The sequence below is a fragment of the Manis pentadactyla genome, chromosome 1 (genome assembly GCF_030020395.1).
Source record: "Manis pentadactyla isolate mManPen7 chromosome 1, mManPen7.hap1, whole genome shotgun sequence".
Lineage (NCBI taxonomy): Eukaryota > Metazoa > Chordata > Mammalia > Pholidota > Manidae > Manis > Manis pentadactyla.
Window position 1 is genome coordinate 190885205 of NC_080019.1, and position 21235 is coordinate 190906439.

General features: G+C 45.3%; 1 protein-coding gene across 5 annotated transcripts in view; it reads right to left on the bottom strand.

Moving 5' to 3' along the window:
• Positions 1–19085, bottom strand: part of ERG (ETS transcription factor ERG) — a 242985-nt gene extending 223900 nt beyond the window's left edge. For 4 of the 5 annotated variants that reach the window (XM_036899232.2, XM_057504591.1, XM_036899230.2 and 1 more), the window contains exon 1: positions 18010–18137. The gene's annotated coding sequence lies outside the window, so the exon portion shown is untranslated. Of the gene's footprint in view, positions 1–18009; positions 18138–19068 lie in introns of those variants that run through there. The other variant, XM_057504584.1, reaches the window with a different exon arrangement.
• Positions 19086–21235: the final 2150 nt, after the last annotated feature.

Genomic DNA, 21235 nt, shown 5'->3' on the forward strand with positions numbered 1-21235 from the left:
ACCCCTGCAGATCAGTGCCCTGGAGGAACTGGAGGCCCCTGTCCACAGACACCGGGGGCCCCAGGCCCTGCACAGTGTGGGGATGAGGCCCTGCACTGAAAAGGAGAATTAAATGAAAGGGCGACACCTGCCCCCAGGGTCTTCCCTCTCCTTGACCCTCAGAGCCCTGCAGCCAGGCCCTAGGAACCTCCACCCTCGGGCCACTGCCCCCCCACTGCCCCAGACCAGGATGTTCTCTGACCAGCCCTGCAGAAGGAATTGCATAAATGGCCACCTATCGTCCAATGCCAAGGGCAGATGCCCAGCGCCAGCCCCCAACCCCCCAGGCACATTCTCCAGCTGACAACGCCTCCTGGGCATGCAGTCAGTGTCCTGGTGACTCATTCTTAATATGACCAAGCATCCAGGGACCAGCAGACATGTGAAGAAGCTACAGCATGAGTTGCAATGACCAAAAGCCAGCCAACGGAACCAATGGAAAAACTTAAAGCAGAAAGAGACAACAGGAAGTCGAAAAATATTTTAACTTATAAAAACATAGAATTAAGATCCAAAAATCTTAAATAAAAAAATATTAAAAATCAGAAAAGAGCTCCAGTTCCTAATAAATAAGAGTCCCAAGAACAGTACACATTCAACAAACAGGGAAGTTTTCAAAGAAATAATGCAGGACAACATCCCGCAACGGAAAGGCATGAACTGGACAGCAAAGGCCCACTGAGCGCCCCACACAATAAAAGAAGAAAGACCCTCAGCACAGCACAGCACTGTGCAATCTCAGGATACCAGGAATGAAGAGAAAAGCCTAGAAACATTCAGAGAGAGGGACGTCGGGAACCTGGACTCAGCAAAGCATCGCTTTCCCAGTCGCGAGGGTGATGGTTCTTACTGAGACGCCCACCAAACAGCCAACCTGAGGGGCCACACCAGGCCGGGGGCTGCTGGCAACCCGCAGGTAGGGCGTCTGGGACAAGGTCGGGACCCCAGGGTTCGCAGACACCAGGACAGCCGTGGGCCTAGAGGCCCCTAAGGCCCTTCCACCCAACACCTGACAGGTCACCAAACGCATGCCACCTCAGAGGAGATGCCAGCCCTGCTGGGCCGTAGGGGGCGTCTTACTGACAAGTATGTACAAAACCTAAGGCCACACTCAACTCTCCTCGTTAATTCTGGGAAAAGACACAACACAATCATGCACCATCTGGCTCACCTCCGAACGCTTCCATAGTTCTCACAGTGTTACAAACGCACCTTTGTTTAACTGGGCACGTTGCTTAACTACATGAGCAGGAGAGAGGAGCAGGGGATGGAGGGAGGCGTGAGCTAAATTCTCATCTTCCATAATAGAAAATCGAGAGGGTCCAAACTGAACACTCATAACAGAGCAGCAGGTGCCCAGGACTTACATACAAGGAGGTAAGTGAGGAACAGCTGAGAGGACAGGTATTGGGTCTCTGGGAAGGTGGAGGGCAGACATCTGCTATTTTTTGTAATAAATCCAGAAATACTACTGGACTTTTAAAACCATGCCTATGTATTATTTTGAGAAAAGTAACAAATCAGAAAAGTGAGAAAAAAAATGTAAGGAATCTTCAGAGTGAATAAACTGAACTGAGCCAACATACAGCAGATTTTGGAGGAGTGGTCAGGAGCCCAGGGAGGCACAGAGCTGGGACTCAGAAGACTATTGTGTGCTCACTGTTGGGACACCTGCCCCAGGGTGTGCCCGGGCATGCTCTTCTTCATCATTTTCATACCACGCTCGCTGCTGACTGAGGCCATGTTACTATACAAAAAAACTAAGCAAAGCCAAACAATTCAGGGCAGTTATTTGGTGTTATACAAACCTCTTCCCCAAATCCACATGCAAATTTTTTCATCTTTAAAAAGCCTTACAGAGATTACAGTACAAATTGGTGGGGTGTTTTTTAATTTTTCTGAATGGCACTTTGGCAGTGTGTATCAAAAGATTAAAGACATGTATCTGTATTCCACCATCCCACTTCCAAGAACGTAGCCTTGCCTTCGGTGCACTCTATGGCATGGCATGGTTTGTGATGGTGATTTTTAACCCTAAAGTAAGTGAGAATATGATTCCTGGGCCCCACCCCAAGAAAAACTTGATTTAATTAGTCTGTGAGAAGGCCTGGGCATCTGTATTCTGCAGCCAGGGCTGAGAACTCCTGGTTTATAGCAAAAAAAAAAACTGGAAACAGCCTAAATGCCCAAGAGAGGACTGGCTGAATCCATCATGATAGGGTCATATGGTGGAATCCCAGTCTTAAAACAATGTGAAAGAAAAGACATTTCATTAAGTATAGTTATTGGCATGCACAGACACTTAGAATATGATATTTAGTAAGAAAAAGTAAAAGGGTTATGAAAGTGTACATGAACTACATACAATTCACTCTGGGAACAAAGTTATATAAAGGAATCACCACTCTTCTCGAATTAAACACATCACTGTCAGTAGCCACAGTGTCTGAGTGTAGAAATATTTCATTGCTCCAACCAATAAATACACACATGGATGTGCACGCATGCACACACACACACACACACACACACACACACTCGCCAGCAGTTTTTGGGGGCACACTAGTCCCTGCACAGTCTCTGGGGTGAATGAACAACTTTCCCACGGGGTTCATCTTTCCTTTGTAGGTAACAAAGTGTGACTGCTTCAAACCCAAAATACTCTTACAACCTTATCACACCCTGACCTTCTAAACTCACCTTCCCAAAGGCCTGAGGGATGAGGAGGGAGCTGCTGTTATTGTAATAATAATAATAATAATAATAACAATGGAAATGTAATAAAGGAAACCAGTGGCTGGATTTGGGACCTTGAGAAAGACAATGAGGAGGTGACAAGTCCCACTCCCCCACGGCCCCAGTTATGGCTGCACAGAACCATCCCACATCACCGGTGGAAAGTGCCGGGGCCAGAGGCAGCAGTAGGAGAGCTGATTTTAACAAGCATCCAGAACCTGCATGCGTTTTCCTAAGAAGCTTCCAGCATGAGGAAAGGGCTTAGTTACAGATCACAGAGCACAGACCACACCAGGCTTTCCCAGCAGAAATGGAAAGGTGTGCCATAACCTGCCCTTTTCCCACCCTGAGATCCAATCCTTCCTCGATGCCTCCTTCCCTGATTCCTTGCATCAAAGTTATCCAAGTAAGCGGGAAAGCTATCTTCAGAAGGTTTTGAAACTTAAGATGAAAGCAGTCAGGGAATTAAGACCAAACCCCAAATATGTGAGAAAAAGCTTTAACACATGGCGCGTATGAACCGTCTGCTTCCCAGGTCCAGTCTGCTGCCAACTAGTAGCAATCAGGCAGGACACTGCAGAAAGCAGGAAATCTAAAATTAGGTTTCACTACCTATAATGGAAGATTTATGGGATGGTTTAATTGGTAGTCTCAGGACTAAAACCCAAAGTGGAAGAACAACATCTTTCTGGACACAGCCAGGGAGCCCAGTGCCCTCGGTGAATCTCCCCGACACCAGCACAGGTGCAGGTCTGCAGGGGGACAATGAGGACCCAAGTCTCCTGCTTCTAACCTTGACCAGCACCAGAGCCACAGGCACAGCAGTCCCTGGTCCTTTCTTTTAGGGGGCAAATGGTTTCTTCGGTAGAACAGGTCTTCACAAGACACACAGAAACTCAGGTGTTCTGAAGAACAAAGGAACCCATTTGCTTCAGTCCTCTCCTAAAATACCCCAACCTTGGATAACCCTCGAAGGCTCAGAAGAAGATTCTACTTATTCGTGGCTACATCAGTCCACACCTGTGTGTGGCCATTTTCAGTGCTGGCAAGATCATTTGAGAACTTGGCATTTTGGGGTCACTGTAAGGAATGATTAAATGGTGTGCTTGTTTCAGGTGTTGAGGGATTTCAAGCAGAGGGTTTGAGGGATATGTTGGGTGATGATGGGGACATGGTAACAAACGTTCCAGCCCCTGCAGGGTGACTCACAGCTGAGCACCCACAGAAACCACCCACACCCTGGGATGTAGGAAGCCAGGGTCCCAAGTCCCCTTGCTGCCTCACCCGATGAACAAATGTCAGTGGAACTGGCCATCTTCCTTAGAGGCGTCATTCTAGCCACACTCTCTCCCCAACCCACGTGGGTCCACTGTGGAGTCAGAGACGCCAGCTGGAATCAAGGCCAAGCCAGAAAGAGGGAGTGACAGCAAAGTAGGGACAAGGATGGACTTTCTGCCTCCAGGGAAAAATGGGGCTCCATGATCAGGATGGCATTCTGTCTGCAAACCAACGTGACAGTCGTCTTCCTGAGGAGAATCCCTTTAAAAGAACCTTCCATTTATAATAATATGCTACCACAAGTTGGGGAGGCTTCTTTGCTTTCAGAAATCTTATTTTCTTACAAGGAACTTCAACTTTCCAAAGATGCAAGCACTTTTCCCAGGTCCTACATGGCTTCTGAAGGCTTCCTTTTAGGCTGTTTTTTAGCACACTGGAGCCTTCCTATACACCAACCACAGGTGCCTCAGTGTGTAGAAACCCCTGCAAGGAGATCAGCAAATAACAAGGTCTTTTTCTACCCGAGTGATTAGCAGGGAAGTGGGCTCCTTTGGTGCAGCTGGAGTCCCCTCAGGCTTCCCTGAATGTGGTCTAAGGAAGAGATGACTTATCCCCAATTCCAGGCTCTGGAGACCAGGCTATCACAATATTTACAGGACTGTAATATATGTAATAGATTATATGTATATATGTAATCTATGTAATAGTAATACATCTATTAAAACCTTTTGGGGGAAAAATGCCACACAAAAACCATATTAAATAAACTGAGCCAAGCCGTGAAACAGCTCTGAAATGGCCTGGAAGCTAAACAGTACTTGATATTTACTTTTTTCTGGATACAGACATAGACCTCATGTCGTCACTGACCCTGGGTGGTTAGGATCATAATGTTTTCTAAGTTTCTGGCATGTTTATAGCCTACAGTCCCAATTATTAAGTTCAAAGGGATTCCCCAGAAAGTGTACAGTGAAATCATTGTCAACTAAAGCTGCAGGAGATCAAGTATATAGCTTGTAACATAAACACATTTAATATAAACAAGTGTTTAGGCATATTGTGGTGGATCATCTGATCTGACTCTACTTCCAAAAAAAATCAATGACAATGCGATTTTACCACAACAGCATCCACTGTCTGAGGAGTCATTGTTTGAAGAGGTATTTTAAGGATTTTTAAGGACAAGCATTCAGAAACTCCTGAATCTGTGCTTCATGTGACCAGGACATACAGCACTTGGTCGTTTTGCTAATTTTCAAAATTCTGACAAAACCTAAGGTCTGTCTGTAAGACATTACCGAGGGGCAGTTTGGGAAGAGGCAGGAATGGCTGGAGGCGGAGGTCCCACAGCGATGCAGTACTGCTCAGAGGGAGGCATCTCTCAAAACGGAGACGACACAGACAAAAGAATCAATGGAAATGCACCCTTTCCATTCCAAATCCATGGCCCAGACAGCAACAGGCGAGCAGCTAGGAGGAGGCTCCACAAAAGCACTGGCAGATGCTCTGGGCCAGATAACTACTCGGGCCTCCTCCCTCAGATAGAAGTGGCTTTCCTTGTGATGTTCTAGAAAGACGTAGAACATCAGAAAATATCATACTACTTCCTATATCACAAGCTGGAGGGAAGCATTAAAAAAAAAACCTTAATCTTTGTGCCTGTGCACTCACAGCAGCATTGCTGATCCTTTGGTTTTCCCTAGAACATAAGGGACCCAGCCATACCCTTATGGGCTCCAAGACAGAACAAGAGGGTTCGTTAGGACCTTCATGCGGTGGAAGAAACGCAAACAATGATGCTACATTCTTCCCAAACCACCTGGGTTTCACAACACGCATTTCTCTCCCTTGCTAAGAATCTGGTTTTTCCCTCGTGCACTTTTTCCTGTTTCCAGTATCCTTGGGTCACTTCTAGTAACTGTGCCTGAGCGATCCTGGCAGCTACGGGTGTGGGCGCGTTAGTCAGACTGCCTCACAGGACACTCACCCGCCACCTCTGAGTCAGTTGCCTTTTAATGGAAATACTATTCAATGGTCATTTTCATAAAAATTTGTGCTGGCGCGGTTTTGTTTCTCTTGACACTAGCCCAAGTGTTTTTCTCTTCTGATTGATTTTGGGTTTAAACTCAGCATGTCTTTTTTGGTTGTTTATTTTTTAATATATTTCCATTTTTACTGCAGGGGAAACATTAGCGTCAATGCAATCCAGATGCACCAGATCAGCCACACGACCTGCGTTTCTGCAGCCAAGATGGTGGGGGAGCGCTGTCTGCAGAAGCCGAGCATGGCTCCTGCCCAGACCCAGAAGGGAAGGTGGCCCTCCCGGCCACTGACACACAAGGGGACGCTGGCCTCTCCCTGGTCTTCTTGGGGGCTTATTTTAGCAAGGGGGTTTCAGCAAACCATCTGATCTTGTCTGATAAGTACCCTACAGTCTTTCTCAAGTGGGAGAAGCATGTGGCCAGTGATGCTGCATGTTGAATGGAGCCCTCTGAGAAATACAAAGGGGGCTGCCAGTTGCCTTTTGCTTTATACCATCCATCACAGGCCACACTCTATACAAACGGGCTCAACATAATTCCCTGGCATAACATCCTGGCTTACTTTGAATGCCCTCTTGTCTTTCAATCCTTTCTGAGATCAGCTGCTGGCATTTACCATCTCTTCTCTTACAGTCAGAATTTTTTTCAAAGTTAAGCATTAGCATTGTGTACTTAAGCTGTGCCCTCCCAAAAGGCTAAAATCAGTTATTGGCAGAGGAAAAAAAGTCTTCCTCTTTTTATGTATAAAGCACAAACCTACCTAAATGTAGATACACATACATGTGTATACTGCAAAATCCTAAACAGATACACCGGGCATCTGTCAGATGGGGTATCAGATTTTCATGTGGGAGAGGGGTAATTAGGGGTAGAAAACATCCAAGAAGACTCTTTAGAGGGCTGGTAGTGAAAAACAGTTGAAAAACACTAACTGACCAGTAATAGGTAACTGTATCACAAAGCATCGTCTCCTCTTGCTGTTTAGCACCAACCCTCCCTGGAGATATAAATACTGCCTGCGATTCATTCCAGTCTGTTTAGGATGTTCCTGTAATTGTTTCTTTAAGTTGGGAACTGAAAATGTTATGCTACCCTGGCATACTCTATCCAGTAACACATACATGTTGCCTCTTGTTTTAGAAGCCCATGGGTGTCCAGCACGAAAAACGAAACCAGACAAAAACCAAAAAAATAAAAAAGGAAAGAAATAAAGAGCTCATGCTCTGAGACAAATGAAGCAGATAATTGTACTTATTCAAAAACAGCAACCTATTTTTTAAGTATCTTTGAACTAAAGATTTCTCAGGACAGCTTTCATTCCACATTATATTCAGTGTGCAAACACTGTTTGTCTTACCTGATCTATTACAAATCTTGCCTATCCCAAAGAGGAAGCATGTGTTTAACTTTCTCAAAGATATGATATACAATTCTTACATTCACTTGCTTGGGGCAAAGACTAAAAAAATAGTGTTGAATCTTGTTTCCTTTGTCAGTGTAAACCTAACTAATTCTGATGCTCATGTCTACCTCTTCTTTAATCTGGGTTGGGCCAGATTCATGCCCAGCCTCAGACAGGTAGCCTGACTTTCCATAGGCCGTCCACGTATGCTGTTGCATGTTTTCCTGACTCGTGCTGGCCATGAGTTTTCCTGACTCCTGGCAGAGGAAGAAATGGAGTTGTTTCACTCAGAATCCCACAGGTTAATGCACACCAGCCCCACAGGCTATAGAAACCACTTTGTGCCCACCTCAAAGAAGACTAATTAATGGAGCATGGACAGTAAATGGAGTATATTTTCTGTTCTAAAAATCCAAGGCCAGGGCAGACTTATGAATAATTTTCAAAAATCAGGAAGTCCGCGAAAATCCCCACTGTCTTACAAAGATGGCATGGTGTTCATCAAATCTCCCAAGGCCTCTGTCCCCTTCCCTCTGCGGAGGCCCCTGGACCTGACTCCTAGTGGCCAGAGCCAAGGAACGCGCCTGCCTCCGGCAAATCCGCTCCGATTCCCCCTCATTCCCAGATGCCAATTTCCATGAAAACCAGACGGAGGGACAGAAAGCAGGGGCAGGATACTCCACAGTCACTTCAGATCTGCAGCCTGATTTCATTACTCACCGGCTTGTTTCTTTTAGTCCCTGTGCGTGTCATGACAGGTGAAACTTTACTGACGCTGACATCTCAAAACTGTGTGGTCCATACAGGTAAGGAAATAAGAGCAGCGGAGTGGGAGGTAGGGCTGCAGAAGGGGAGATCCGTGAAGGCAGAAGTCAAAGTAAGAGCTTTAGCAAGGCTTAGATTCTGCTTTGAGGTGACTCTGCTGGGTGTCCTTGTCATGTTGCTGAATCCACCCACACTTCCCAAAGCATATAAAAATCGTTCAGCCTGAAAGGGGGAAAACCTCTATCTACCATTGTCGTTATTAATCCAAATGTAACTAGACATAGCCGTGTCCAAGAGCGTATTTTGGCCATTTCACACCGACCAACACCCCACCGGAGACGTTGGCAGGGAATCCATTTGAGGCTGGGGTAGGCAGCCCAGTGGGGTTTCTGGCACCTTCACTGCACCGCAGCGGACAGCTGCACCCTCTAGCTGACAATCCTGCACTTAGCAGTTTGTCTCCAAGGTCATCACGATGTGGCAAGTTGTAAGGACCCAGCGCAGAGGCCACTGGACACTAGCCCTCCCTTAGGAGCCACCCAGCCAGCCCAAGGTTCTGGTTGCCAGAGATGACACGGTTTTTCCTCCAAGAGTTCAAGCACATGTGGCTTCCATCAACGTGGTCTCATATTCATTCTGTGTTCAGACCACTTGCCTCGCACGTTCTCATATTTACACGTGTACACTGAACATAACCCCAAGTGAATTATTTAAGCAGTCTTAATGTGCTTCAGACTTCTCAAGTATAATTTAGACTTTAAATTAAATTTGTACTCCCATGGGAAACCGGCAAGTTGAATGCAGTGCATAGCATCACGCAGACACGCAGAAGGCCTTGGAAGAGAACGTCAGTTACCTCTGAGAGGATCTCACCTGGTGGCCGAGGCTCCATGTTGAACGAAACAGGACTGCTACCTACATTTGAGAGCACGAGAGCCTACCAGACACAAGGTACATATTCTTGCTTTTTTGTTTGTCCCTGGATGGCCTTACAATGTTGCATCCAAACCGCCAGAGATGTGTAGTCGTATAGATTATGAGACACAGCCCTTGTTTGTTAGTTTTTAGGTTTGGGGCTTTTTTAAATAAATCAGGATATTCTTTGTCCCTTGATATCCGGTTGCCAATAACTGTACTGAATTAGGTGCTAAATTTAATACAGCAATTAGAGTTGAGAAAAGCCACATAATATATGTTACTTACCAGTTTTGTTTCATTTTTATAGGAACCACTGCCTACTGGGAAAAATAAACCAAAACAAGGAAAGTGAAATTCCCTTATTGTGCACTAGTGGTAACAAAAACAAACTGTCTACAAGGAAGCACAGATAAGGAGTTTGCCACAGACCAAGCACTGACCTAACATAAATTTCTTATTCAGGGAAATGTCGAATCTACAAGGAGGTTCTTACTTTGCATAAAAATGAGATTAAATCTTAACTCTCCAACATGCATACGGTAAAGGGCTAAGTTATTCAATGACACATTACACATAGTATGCTGATAATAACAAGGAGCATATGAGCTACGTGAATGACTTTATAAGACTGCCATGAACTTCAGTGTTACACAGAGGGAGAGGCCTGCGTTGAGATGCAATCTGTCACTGCCAAACTGTGTGAATATGTGCTCTTCAGTGGTAGTTCTCTAGCAATCCATCTGACTGGTACCCTTAGTTTCTCTGGGATTCTAGCACCTCAAGAAGATTATGCTTCAAAGTGATGTATATTACCCTCAAGAAACTGTCTACATGCAAAATAAGAAATGCATCATCTTATAGGATTATCTTTAAATAGAGAATATGCAGGTAAGAATTTTCTGCATGCAGTTGTCTGAGCAGGACACCAACCACCGCAACACTATTTGTTACAAGGCAGGCAAACTTTCAGTCTGAACATAGATATTTTATTTTGTCCATTAAAAGCATGAAGTGAACTGACGAGAAATTATTTATACATCTTCCCATCTTCCTTCCAATTTGAAAACTCCATGTTAGCATTCAATGTTTTATTGCTATCGCATCTGGTTCGATAATGACATTTTGGGTGATATCACCAGTGGTGAAAAAAAGTCACAAAAATTCTACTCCTGTGATTGAGTTTAGAATAGACTTCAGTGATTAATTACATCAAACCTGAAACCCCAGTGCTAAACATTCTAAGCCTGCCCTGTGGAGTACAGTAGCTACCAGCCACCTGCGGCTACTAAGCACTTGAAATATGATCAGTCCAGACTGAGATGAGCTATAAGTGTAAATTACACACTGGATTTCAAGGATCTAATACAGAAAAATGTATTGTAGAATATGTCATTGATATTTCTGTATTGGTTACATTTGAAATGATACTTTGGATGTGTTGCAATACATGAAATAGATTATTGAAATTAATTTCACCTGTTCCTCCTTGTTTTTTAACATGGCTACCAGAAAATTTTAAACTAGACATGAGACGGGCATTTTGTTTACTTCACCAGGCACTGCTCTGACCTTCCACCAGCTCTGTTCCTGTGCCACCCTGCTCCCTTTTTGTCACTTCCATAAATGGACCCTCTGATATGACCAAAAGAATTTGGACAGCAGAGCCCACACATAAACTCTAGAGTCTGCCTGCATTCCAGTTCTGCTCTGGCTTTTACTGTCTGGGTAACTCTGGGCCTAGCACTCCTAAGCCTCACTTAGTTATTCTGAAAAACGTGACCAATAAGTATATCTCCTTCAAAGAGCGGTGGTGAGGGTAATAACCACCGGCATGGCCTGGTGAAGTCAATGTCAGTTACCACCCTCCAAATATCACATGCTCTCTTCCCTTTCACGAGATGACTTTATTCCCTACCTTTTAACTTCACTCTTGGGATACTGAAATAGGTGTTCTGACTGGACCCTCCAAAAGCCAGGGGGCTGGAGCAGCTCCTGCACCACATGACCCACCTCCCAGGTAATGCTCCCAAGTGCCAGCAGCACCTACCTTCCCCACCCTCCTGCCCACTGCTGCCAGAGCCAACACACGGGCATGGCACAGCTCCAGTGCCTTAGGGAGGCATTTTCTAATCTTCCTGTGGTATGGTTTAGATCACTTTCTGATTCAGGATTCTTATTACAGGGATTATTTACATTCTTTCTTGTTCCAATAAAGGATTTAAAGTGAACTACAAAGATACATACGCTATTATAAAGTTTTTTTAAATTCAGAAGTAGATGCAAAATAATAATAAAGATGAGGTTAACGGGAAGCAAGGGTAAGAGCCGTGAAATTAATAAAGGGAAACCTCAGTGAAGTGGATCAGGAGGCTAGAAGGGGAGCCACACCACTCCATGTCAATTATAGGAAGGACTGTCAATTACAGACCCGACAAAGGAATCTTCAACAGGAAGCAGCTGTCAATTAAGCCCCAGGAGGGAAAGAAGTACAGAGCATCTCCTGCAAGAAATCCACTAACCTTGCAACTCAGGTCAGTAAGGAAAGGTCATCACCCTGAACTCTAGGTTTTCTCCAATGGACTTTGCACAGAACAACCCCTCCCAACTTCCTCCTTCTTCTCCATAAAATTATGTTCCTCTCCTTTGTGTACAAAACTTGGCTATGATTCTACCATAGCTTGCTCATCTTGAATTGCAGTTCTTTCCTATTCTCAAAAAAACCCATTTTTGCTGGTAAAATATAAGTGACAGCTTTATTTTTAAGGTTAACAGAGCATAAATTGGAGCTAAGACTGCAACAGTCTGCCAGGCAGGCCATGGGGTTCTACCCACATGCTGGGGCACACACAGGCCTCCGTGTGAGGACATCCAACCAAATGCTGTAACAATCACTCCTGATGCTATGCCTGAAAATGAAGTTCTCCCATGTGTCTGTCAGAGAAAAGGCCCTGTGTGATAGAGGATAACAGGCTTGCCATGTGTGTTGTTCGGGGACGTCTGAAGTGGCCCCCAACATAGCACATCAGAGCACTTGACACAGAAACACCCTAAGGGCCACTTCCTCCATCACTGTACACTGCAGGGCCCTAGCTCACTGTCACACTGGCACATGGCACCACTGAAAGTGCCATGCTGTTAAGAGAGTACACTCATAGCCTTTCTAGGTTTCATGGCATGGGCATTCCTTCCCTTTCTAGATTCCATGGCATGTACATTCAGCCTCTTCCTAGCTTCTGTAGCAAGTATACTCATTCCCTTTCAACTTGCAGAAGGCATGACCCGAGGCTTACCCCCAGTGCCTTGCACGGCATCTGCTGCAGAATAGAAGGCAGTGACCCAGGCTGCAAGGGCAGCTGTCACTCCCCAGTACAGGATGCACTTTCTATCTCTCCCCTGAACTTGCCTTTCTCACCCAGAATGCCCCCTCTTCAACCTGGAGTCTAGAATCTCCACAACCTGGGGTCAGATCTGAGCACGGCCCAGCCTCTGCCTACCCAGCATTCCCTGCATTCGCGGGCGCACACTCCTCCTGCATGAACTTCCACCTGTAGCTATCCCAGAGACACTGCATTCAGAGCGAATGCCATTAGCTGTTTGGGGTGAAAAGCGCTGTAGTTTTGTATTGATATTAAATGTAGTTACAAATGCCATCTCAATATACACACAAATGTAACCCCTTCTCTGCCTCCTGGTAGTTTACTCTGGGTTCTACATACTTATGGGATGATTTTCTTGACTTACCTCTGGTTTTGTAATTTGGTTATATAAGGAGAAACTGTTCTTGTGGGAAAGTCTGTTTAACCACCTATATTTACAAGTCTTAGAAAACTACAAAAATAAATAAAATTTTATCATGAGACACAATTATCAGCCAGTTCAGAAGTAATGCTATTTTTGTAAAATCCTCTCACTTTGATGCCCCAAGGACAATCAATAATTTTTCTCTGCTTCAATGGGAGGACTTGCGGTGCAACTTCAGAACTTGGCATAAATACCGGTAATATGCTGACCTAACATCTCTTCTCCCGAAAAGACTTGCAATATTCCCTGGATCTGATATTTATTGCCATTATTTCTATTTTAGAACTCTCTAGTGGAGTAAATTTTACTGCCAGGGTCAAACAGACCAGAAAGTACTTTCTGACACTGAAGAAGCAAATTTTCCCTCCACTTTTGCTTATTCTGTCATCTTGCTGCCGTATCTGGCACTGCAAAAAGAGCAAGCCTTGCACAAGACGAGTTTAAATCTTGTGCAATTACAGACCCAGATTTGTAAATCTGGCAGCAGGTTTGCATCAGCTTCGTGAGGTTGGGTATGATTTTAATGAGAATCCATCCAAAGTATGAGATCTTAGATTGTTCTTAAGCCAGCAGTTGGTTTCTTTGGTAGAAATCTCATTTCCTAATAAAAGAAACTTCAGCTTTCTAATACATTTAGTTTCAAAGCGTTGCGTTGAGGTTGTTAAGTGTGAGTGGCTTGTGTTCCCAAACATTTCACTTTACTAGCACACACTTCAGTCATTACACTCAGCTTAGATCTATGTATGTTCCACGGAAGAATCCTGAAATCTAATTCACTCCTGGAGCCCAGAGTTGTACCTTCATACGTGGTGCCGTGGTAATGCCTGCCCTCTCCCACCAGGCTCCTCACAGCAGCTCCTTTCGATCTATTCTAGAAGCCCGAGATCCTCATTCACTCCAGCTCCCAGCAGAATTCCAAGTCTCAGTAGCTCACAGAGGAATGGCATTTTCCCACCGCCAATTCCAATCAACTGATTATGTTAAGGCAACGGGCAGTTAGCAGACATAATAAGACCTTGGGTTTCTCCTACACAGCCTGATGTCCGTCAGTCCAGACAGAGAGGTGACCACCACCAGCTAGTCCAGGTCCACAGAGCAGCTCATGACAGTCCACAGACACACTTCCTCAAAGTGGTTACACAAATGTCCCTGCCTGGAGTGCAGAGAAACGTGCACACTCCAATTTAGTTTTTCTTTACTATGCAAAACTTTAGCTATGTTACTAAGCCCCTGGCATCCACAACCCACCATTTCCACTCTGTCAGAGAGAAGATGAATCTTCCCACCAAGAACAGAGAACCGCTTAACAGAAGTACCACAACGGCACTGCACCAAATGGAGCTCAAAGCCCCTTGGCCACCCTGCATCCAGACCCAGGAGCCAGCCTCCTTCTTCACTTTTAAAGGGAGGTTTGGGGACTTCTGAGGAAACCATAGTCAGGTGAAAATAGGGGTTTCCTATTTTTAAAAATCACCACAGATATGCCTTTTTTCCTTTCCTTCATTGGAGGGGTGCTTTTCTCCCCCTGGAGACTGTGTTCTGGTTGGAATAATATTATTACTCCTAACAGGCATCCCATATGAGACACCAGTTGGTATGAAAATCTCATTCCCACTAAACCAATTTGAAAATTTAGGGTTGTTTTGAAAGGAGGCAGTTATAGATCCAGGCTTTAAAAACCTTTAGCTATGCCAGTCGTTTGTCCTAGGTTAGATATCATGTCTAGCTAAGATTATAATTAAAAAGTGATCAGTTAATTCAAAAAGCCTATTTTATACACTTGAAGTATATTTCAGTCTTCACACACACCATTTTAAAATAGAAAAGAAGTTACATAACCTTCCTTTGCACAGCGAGCTTCTGAACATGCATTGAGTCAAGGTAGCCGAACCCCTTACTTTCATTGTTAAATTACTGTTTCTCCTCTATAACCAGGGTCTTCAAGATTATGACAGGTCACTATGAAAAAAGAAGAACTTAAAAGTTAGTTTAATGTTAAACCTCAGACCCAGTGCTCCATTTTTAGATGCACCCTTTAACTTCTTGGTGAGTCTACATTTTACTTACACTGAAATTTGGCAAAGTAATTTGAGATCACCCGCCTTCACTACCTTCCCTAGATTTGCACTGTTACAAACAGGAAGCCTTGAATCCTCTCTGTTTTAAATACTAACATGTCTGAAATAAAAGATAAAGTTAAAAGTGGAAAATTTCCCCCTGGCTATTTTGTAAAACGGGCTTAGATGATCGTCCAGCCATTGGAAACTCCTGTTGCTATCTACAGAATAACTGCTTTGAATCAATAAATGTGAGAAGGTGTAAACTGACAGTGCATAACATACAACTAATCACCAACTGTTCATCAGCCGTCTGAGGTGCGAAGGAGAACCAATGAGAATGTCATACAGGGAGCCGGCTGGTAGACCTGATGTGTGGTCAGCACCATTTACTGCAGTGACTTTCAAAATCCCCCCAAAACTCCAGCTCACACACAGGTATCAAAATTATCTGAAGCCGTGTCCAAAATACTTGAATACCTCTGTTGTGTCAACTTGTTTTTCTTACAAATGCTAGTCCAAAGGTCTTGCTAGTTTCAAATCAAGGTGCAGATCATAAACAAAAGCCGCACTTTGAAGGACGGTCCTCCCTGGGAATGCCCAAGAATCCTTCCACACTGGGGAGGAAAATAGGCTCTGTTTTGGCATTCTCCTTCCCATGAGTAAAGCTTGCCTGGGAAGCAAAGGCTGAGCAAGCCTGGCGTGGACCAATCAATCGACCTGCACTTCCTGAGACCAGCTCCCGAGTTAAAGTGAGAGCTGACAGCAGCAGCAAAGAGCTGGGCATTGGCTCAAAATGACTTACTTCTGATTTAAGTTACGTTGACCGCATATTGCATCCCAGACTCCACAGTCTCATGAGAAACTCGTAGGTGTCTCTATGTCACCACCTCCTGAAGGAGTTCTATGAGAAAGCAGGCAGCTTGACATTTACTCAACATGACAATTCTCCCCACCGCTCCATGTCATGTGACAGGTGCTGACCGGCTATCGGTTTTCATCGGGGAATAGGAAAAGATTTTAGAAACATTAGCCCCTCCGTCTTTTGAAGAAATAACCCTTCTTTTATTATTTTTTGTTGTTGTTGGGGAAAGCTAACATAAAACAAATCAGGGTTAATATTAATTTTAGAAAAAACGTTGAAAGTTTTCTACACCTACTTGTGAAATGAGAAGCAATATATTCCATATATGCACAATATAGAACATTTTAGAACAGTGTGAAAGCTAAAAATCAATTTTGACATCTTTCGGAAATTCTTTACTTCTTACTTCTCTGGCATTCCACTGGGATCTCAGCCCTTAAAACAAATAAAATATCTGATTTTATGAGATTAAAAATACAACAAGATTTTTAATACCAGGACAAAACATGAGAAGTGGAGAGGGGAATGTTTATATACACATGTACATGCAGCCTCAATGCATGATCCATTCAATGGTAAATGCTAGTTTTCAAATTTTTAGCTAAAAAAGGCATATCATATTAAATCCCCAAGAACTCATAATGAAATAATAGATACATGTAAAATAATGTATCACAATTCTACCCTGAAGTTCTAAAAATAAAATAATTACAAAGTGTTAGCAAAGAGAAAAAAGTAAAAGTTTAAGTGTCACTGCAATTACGTATTCTTGAACAAATACCGGTTTAGTGTAATTTCCAAAAGTCACTGACTCAAATCGAAGCTAAGATTACCAAATCGTGAATAGCATTTGTGATGCATCTAGCATTCGCAAATCCTTTCTTTAGAATCATAAAACTTTACATACTAGTCCCCAGTTGGCACAGCTAATCCTCTTTCCAGAGAATTGTAACTTCAATGGTATGATTAGCTCACTTATAATTTGACACCATGAATTAATTTAACTAGTTGGGTTTTTATATATTCTATTGCCTGGTCTTCCTTCCAGCTGATGGAGCCGGCACACGTTGCTGCCAGCAGTGCAGTGGTTAACCCCAGGAATGTGACAGTTCGCCTGGTGATAAGGTGATGGGGAGCTGAGGCCGGTCAAGGGCTCTAAACTTCTTGGAGAGAACTGAAAATACTCAAAAATAGTCCCAATGGTAAACAGACACTACCCCCTATGTTTTGTCACTCAGGCAAGATTAAAATGTTTTTCAACTCACATTGAAAGTTTTCTGAACTACAGAAGCTATAGAAACATGTCGAGTGTGAAATCTGTGACCCTTATAAATACGTTCTTTTGAAGAATAAACTAAATTGTTATATCAACGAAGAGTCCTATTAAATCCACATCTGCATTAAAATTGTTTAGCCATTTTATTGGGCACTTTGGTCTATGAATAATAGCATATAAGTCCTATGCTTAAAAATATTAAAAATAACTGCAGTAACTTTTGTAAAACATCTATACTATATATATATATATATATATATATATATATATACTAGCGCAAATGGATGATGGCTTTCAGACAGAAACCAAGAAGACTAGTTGATGAAAACCATTACAGGCTACATATTTAAACATGCCAAGTGTTCCAATTAAAGTGGTAAACTGGAAGCACAGAAACCTAACAGCTGCAGGCTGAGGTGTCAGAAGGCGATGAGACACAGAGACAGAGGCGGCAGAGGAAAGAGCAGGAGCCCGCTTTGGAGCGCGCGGCCAGGGCGCCGTCGGAGCCTTTTCCACGCGCCGAGGGGCCCACCGGGCAGTGACAGCCTAGCCCACACCTGGTCTCTACTTTCAGCGAAGCGGGGGCTTTATTTAACCTTTGTTTCCAGTACAGACCAGAGCGAATAACCTTTTGCTGGGTGCCCCGGATGAGTCCCCGCGGTCTGCCCTCCGAGCCCTAGCCAGTTTGGGTGTCCTGCTCCTCCCAGCCGTGCCCGGCCGCGCACGCCTTCCGGGGACCCGGCCGCTGGCGAGCCGTCCCTGCCGCGCCGCACGCCCCACCTGTCCCGGCGCCGTCGGAAGGGACGCCGGAGCCGCAGCGCGGGACTTACCGCAGGCAAGCGCCGCCGTCGGGGAGGGCGTGTCCAGCACGTGTGTCCGCGCGTGTCCGGGCCCGCGGGTGCCCGCGCGCGTGCCTGGCGGGGCGCGCCGGCCGGGCCTCACTGAGTCCCTGGGCGCCGACGGGCTCAGCCCGTGGTGCTGGCGGCGGCCCCGGGGAGGCTCCGGCTGCCGCCAATCGCCGAGCAGGGCGGTCGCCCCGACGCGCGGCTCGCCGCCCGGGAGCGCGCGTCGGGGGCGGGGCGGGGCGCGCGCACGTGGTTGCGGGTGGGGGCGCGCGCGGCCAGGTACGCGTAGGCGCGCGTGGGTGTGAGTGCGCGCGTGTCCGTGCGCGCGCCCGCAGGCTGGGGAGCGCGGGCGGCGCGGGCCGGTCTGGGCCCGGCTCGGGGTTAGGACGGAGCTGGCGGCTCGGAGGAGGAGGGAAGCGGAGGAGCAGCGGAGCCTGGGACCGGAGCACAGTCCTGGCCCCGCGGGAGGCGGCCCGGGGCGCGCCTCTGGGAGGGGAGAGGAGCGCCGACCGGAGAACGGGCGAAGCGAGGGCAGGGACTCGCGCTGGGCAGCCGCGGGGGTGCCCGCTCTTCGGAACTCGGGGTCCCTTTGAATGGGAAGCACTGCTTTCATCCCCAGCCTCAGCCATTACAGCCACCACAGATAATAAAAGTTACCAGTGGCTGCTGCCAGTAGGAGTTTAAAATGACCACCGACCGCCTTGGACGCCGATCGGAATTAAGACGCCGCCGCCCTCAGCCTCATGAAGCAGAGACGCGGTGCCCAGGTGCCACGGGCGGCGGTAGTAAGGCCTGGGGTCTCCACCTGCGGCCCGAGCGGTGGGACGCGCCGCGGCAGCTAGCGGGATGCGGCCGTCAGCATGGCAGACACCCTGGACGGACAGACGGACCGCCGCGGTGACAGCCGCCCTCGTGGGAACGGTGTCCACAAGAAACAGCCTCCAAAAGGCGTTGCCGCGAGGTTCGGCTCGTGGGCCTCGGGGCACTAAGCACCCCCAGGTGTGTTAGTTCGTAAGTGAGTTCTGACCTCCGAATGGCGCGTACCTGAGTGCTGCCTCTCTTCTCTCACGTCCCGCGGGGACCGTCACGACCGTCCCTGCGTGCTGGCTGGGAACCCATCCCAGAGCGTCCTCCTGCACACATTCCCCTTTCCGACCAAGTGAAAACTACTCATGTCCCTCCCTCTCCAAACTTAAACAGCCAAGAATTTCAGCAAACAGCCAGAAAGAAAGCTAAGTACCCCCACCCCAAGAGAAGGGAGGGAACAAGCGCTCCTTTAATTTGAAAAATAATAATTAAAACTCCCTGAACTTTTAAGGCCGGGCAACATAATCTATTAATTGGTCGCTATTAACATGCAGTTTTATTGACCATAGCACACAGAAGTCTGATTGTGAAGGAGGAGTGTTTTCAATGAAAGTGGAGTTATTTTAGCTGCAGACGTGTTTACATTTCTGTGGTTTAGTCTATAACTTTCTCTTTTTCTTGCTTCAGAATTCTGCTCCATGAAGCAAAGCCCTTAGCTCCCAGACATTCCAAAAAGTCTGCCAAAATAACAGAAAAAAAGTGAGGGAAGAAAAAACACACAGAGACCCCCAAGTCTGGGTCAGGGTCAGGGTTGTAAGTGGGTATGTGAGTATGCCTCCTCCCCACACACTTTCCAGTTAAAAAAAAAAAGCCTTCAGGGCTCCATTTCCTGTTTGCTGGGGAAAAAATAAAATGGGTCTATGCAGCTGAGTTTAGAAACCGCCCTCTCCAGCACGTATAGATTCTGACAGGATCTTTAACCCTAGAGATGCCAAAATGGGCTCATTTATTTGAGAATCACCATCACAAACTCTCCAAGGAAGTGTTTCTCTTTTAAACCTTCATAAAGCTGCAAGTGCATTCCTAGGAAATTTCTTGAACATACACACACACCATGGTAAATGGGATACAAGCGCACAGCACCTCTCCATAGGTGGTGAAGAGAAGATACCAATAAAAATAAGTATTGAAAACAGAACAGGTCCCTGACAAGTATACATCCTGTTCTTCCTGAGGTTACCATACCAAGAACAGAATGCATGTTAAAAGGCGTTCAGTTAGTAACAAGGTCCTGTCAACTTACACAATCTGTGCTAGAGCCATCATTTTTAAAATTGATTTCTCTGAATTGCACACTCATGTCCCAGGATATTGCAAGTTAATGGTCTTAAAAAATATGCAACCTGCCTCTCCCCTTAACTATCAATTGCACATTTTGGTTGCTCTTCTAACAATGCTCCCAATTTTCCAGATTCAAGAAACCTCACTGTTTTGAAATCTTTCTCGTAGCCACTACTTCTCAAAACTCACCACAGGGAGCCCTTACATTTAGTGGTGCTTTGAAGTAAATAGATAGATCCTCAACCTCTCCGATAAACTCAGCAGTCCTCTGGACATTGACTCAGCTTTACAATAAACCCTTCATTACCCTAGCAAACTTTCTCCATCATCCTCACTAGTAAGAATATTATAATGCAGAGCAGTGCTGAATATATTATGTGTGCTAGTTGACAAAAGAACATGTTTGATGAATAAAGAATGGCACTTTAATAGTAGAACATGATTTCAACAATCCAGCTTACGCTATTGAGAACAGAAATGACAGGTTCAGAAAAACCACAATATTTGAAATGGTATCACTTCTAGCCTCTCCCTTGTTACCCTTCCCCAAAAGACACCCACAGAGAGGGGGAGAATTTCTTAAAAGGCAAAACACACGCTGATCTCTCTCCAAAATCTTAGAAGCCAGAATCCCAGAGTTGTGCGCGGATCTTATGATCCCATCTCCTCCAAGTGACTGCATCTTGTAGTTGTAATTAGGAGGTTCTTTCTGTTGTCTAACCCCCCATCTACTCCCACAGAATTCTCTTCCCGTCTGCTCCATAATCAAGGCCAAATACTAGCAAATCAGCTTCAATGTCAACTGAGTTAATTTGAGAGACCAGCCGAACACAAGTAGTGGAGACAAGTTCACTATCTGTGCTACACGACAAACATGAAATACAATAATTCTAACTTAAAGTATCATTTTAAAAAGGTTTTTATAAAAACACCACCTTGACACACCCCATAAGAATTAATATTTTTAAGTATTTCATACACAAGATGGTCTTCTTTCTGTGTAAAGTTTTGCAGTCAACTTAATTCTTTTCGAAATCCCTTTTATCCAGAAGATGTTTTGGAT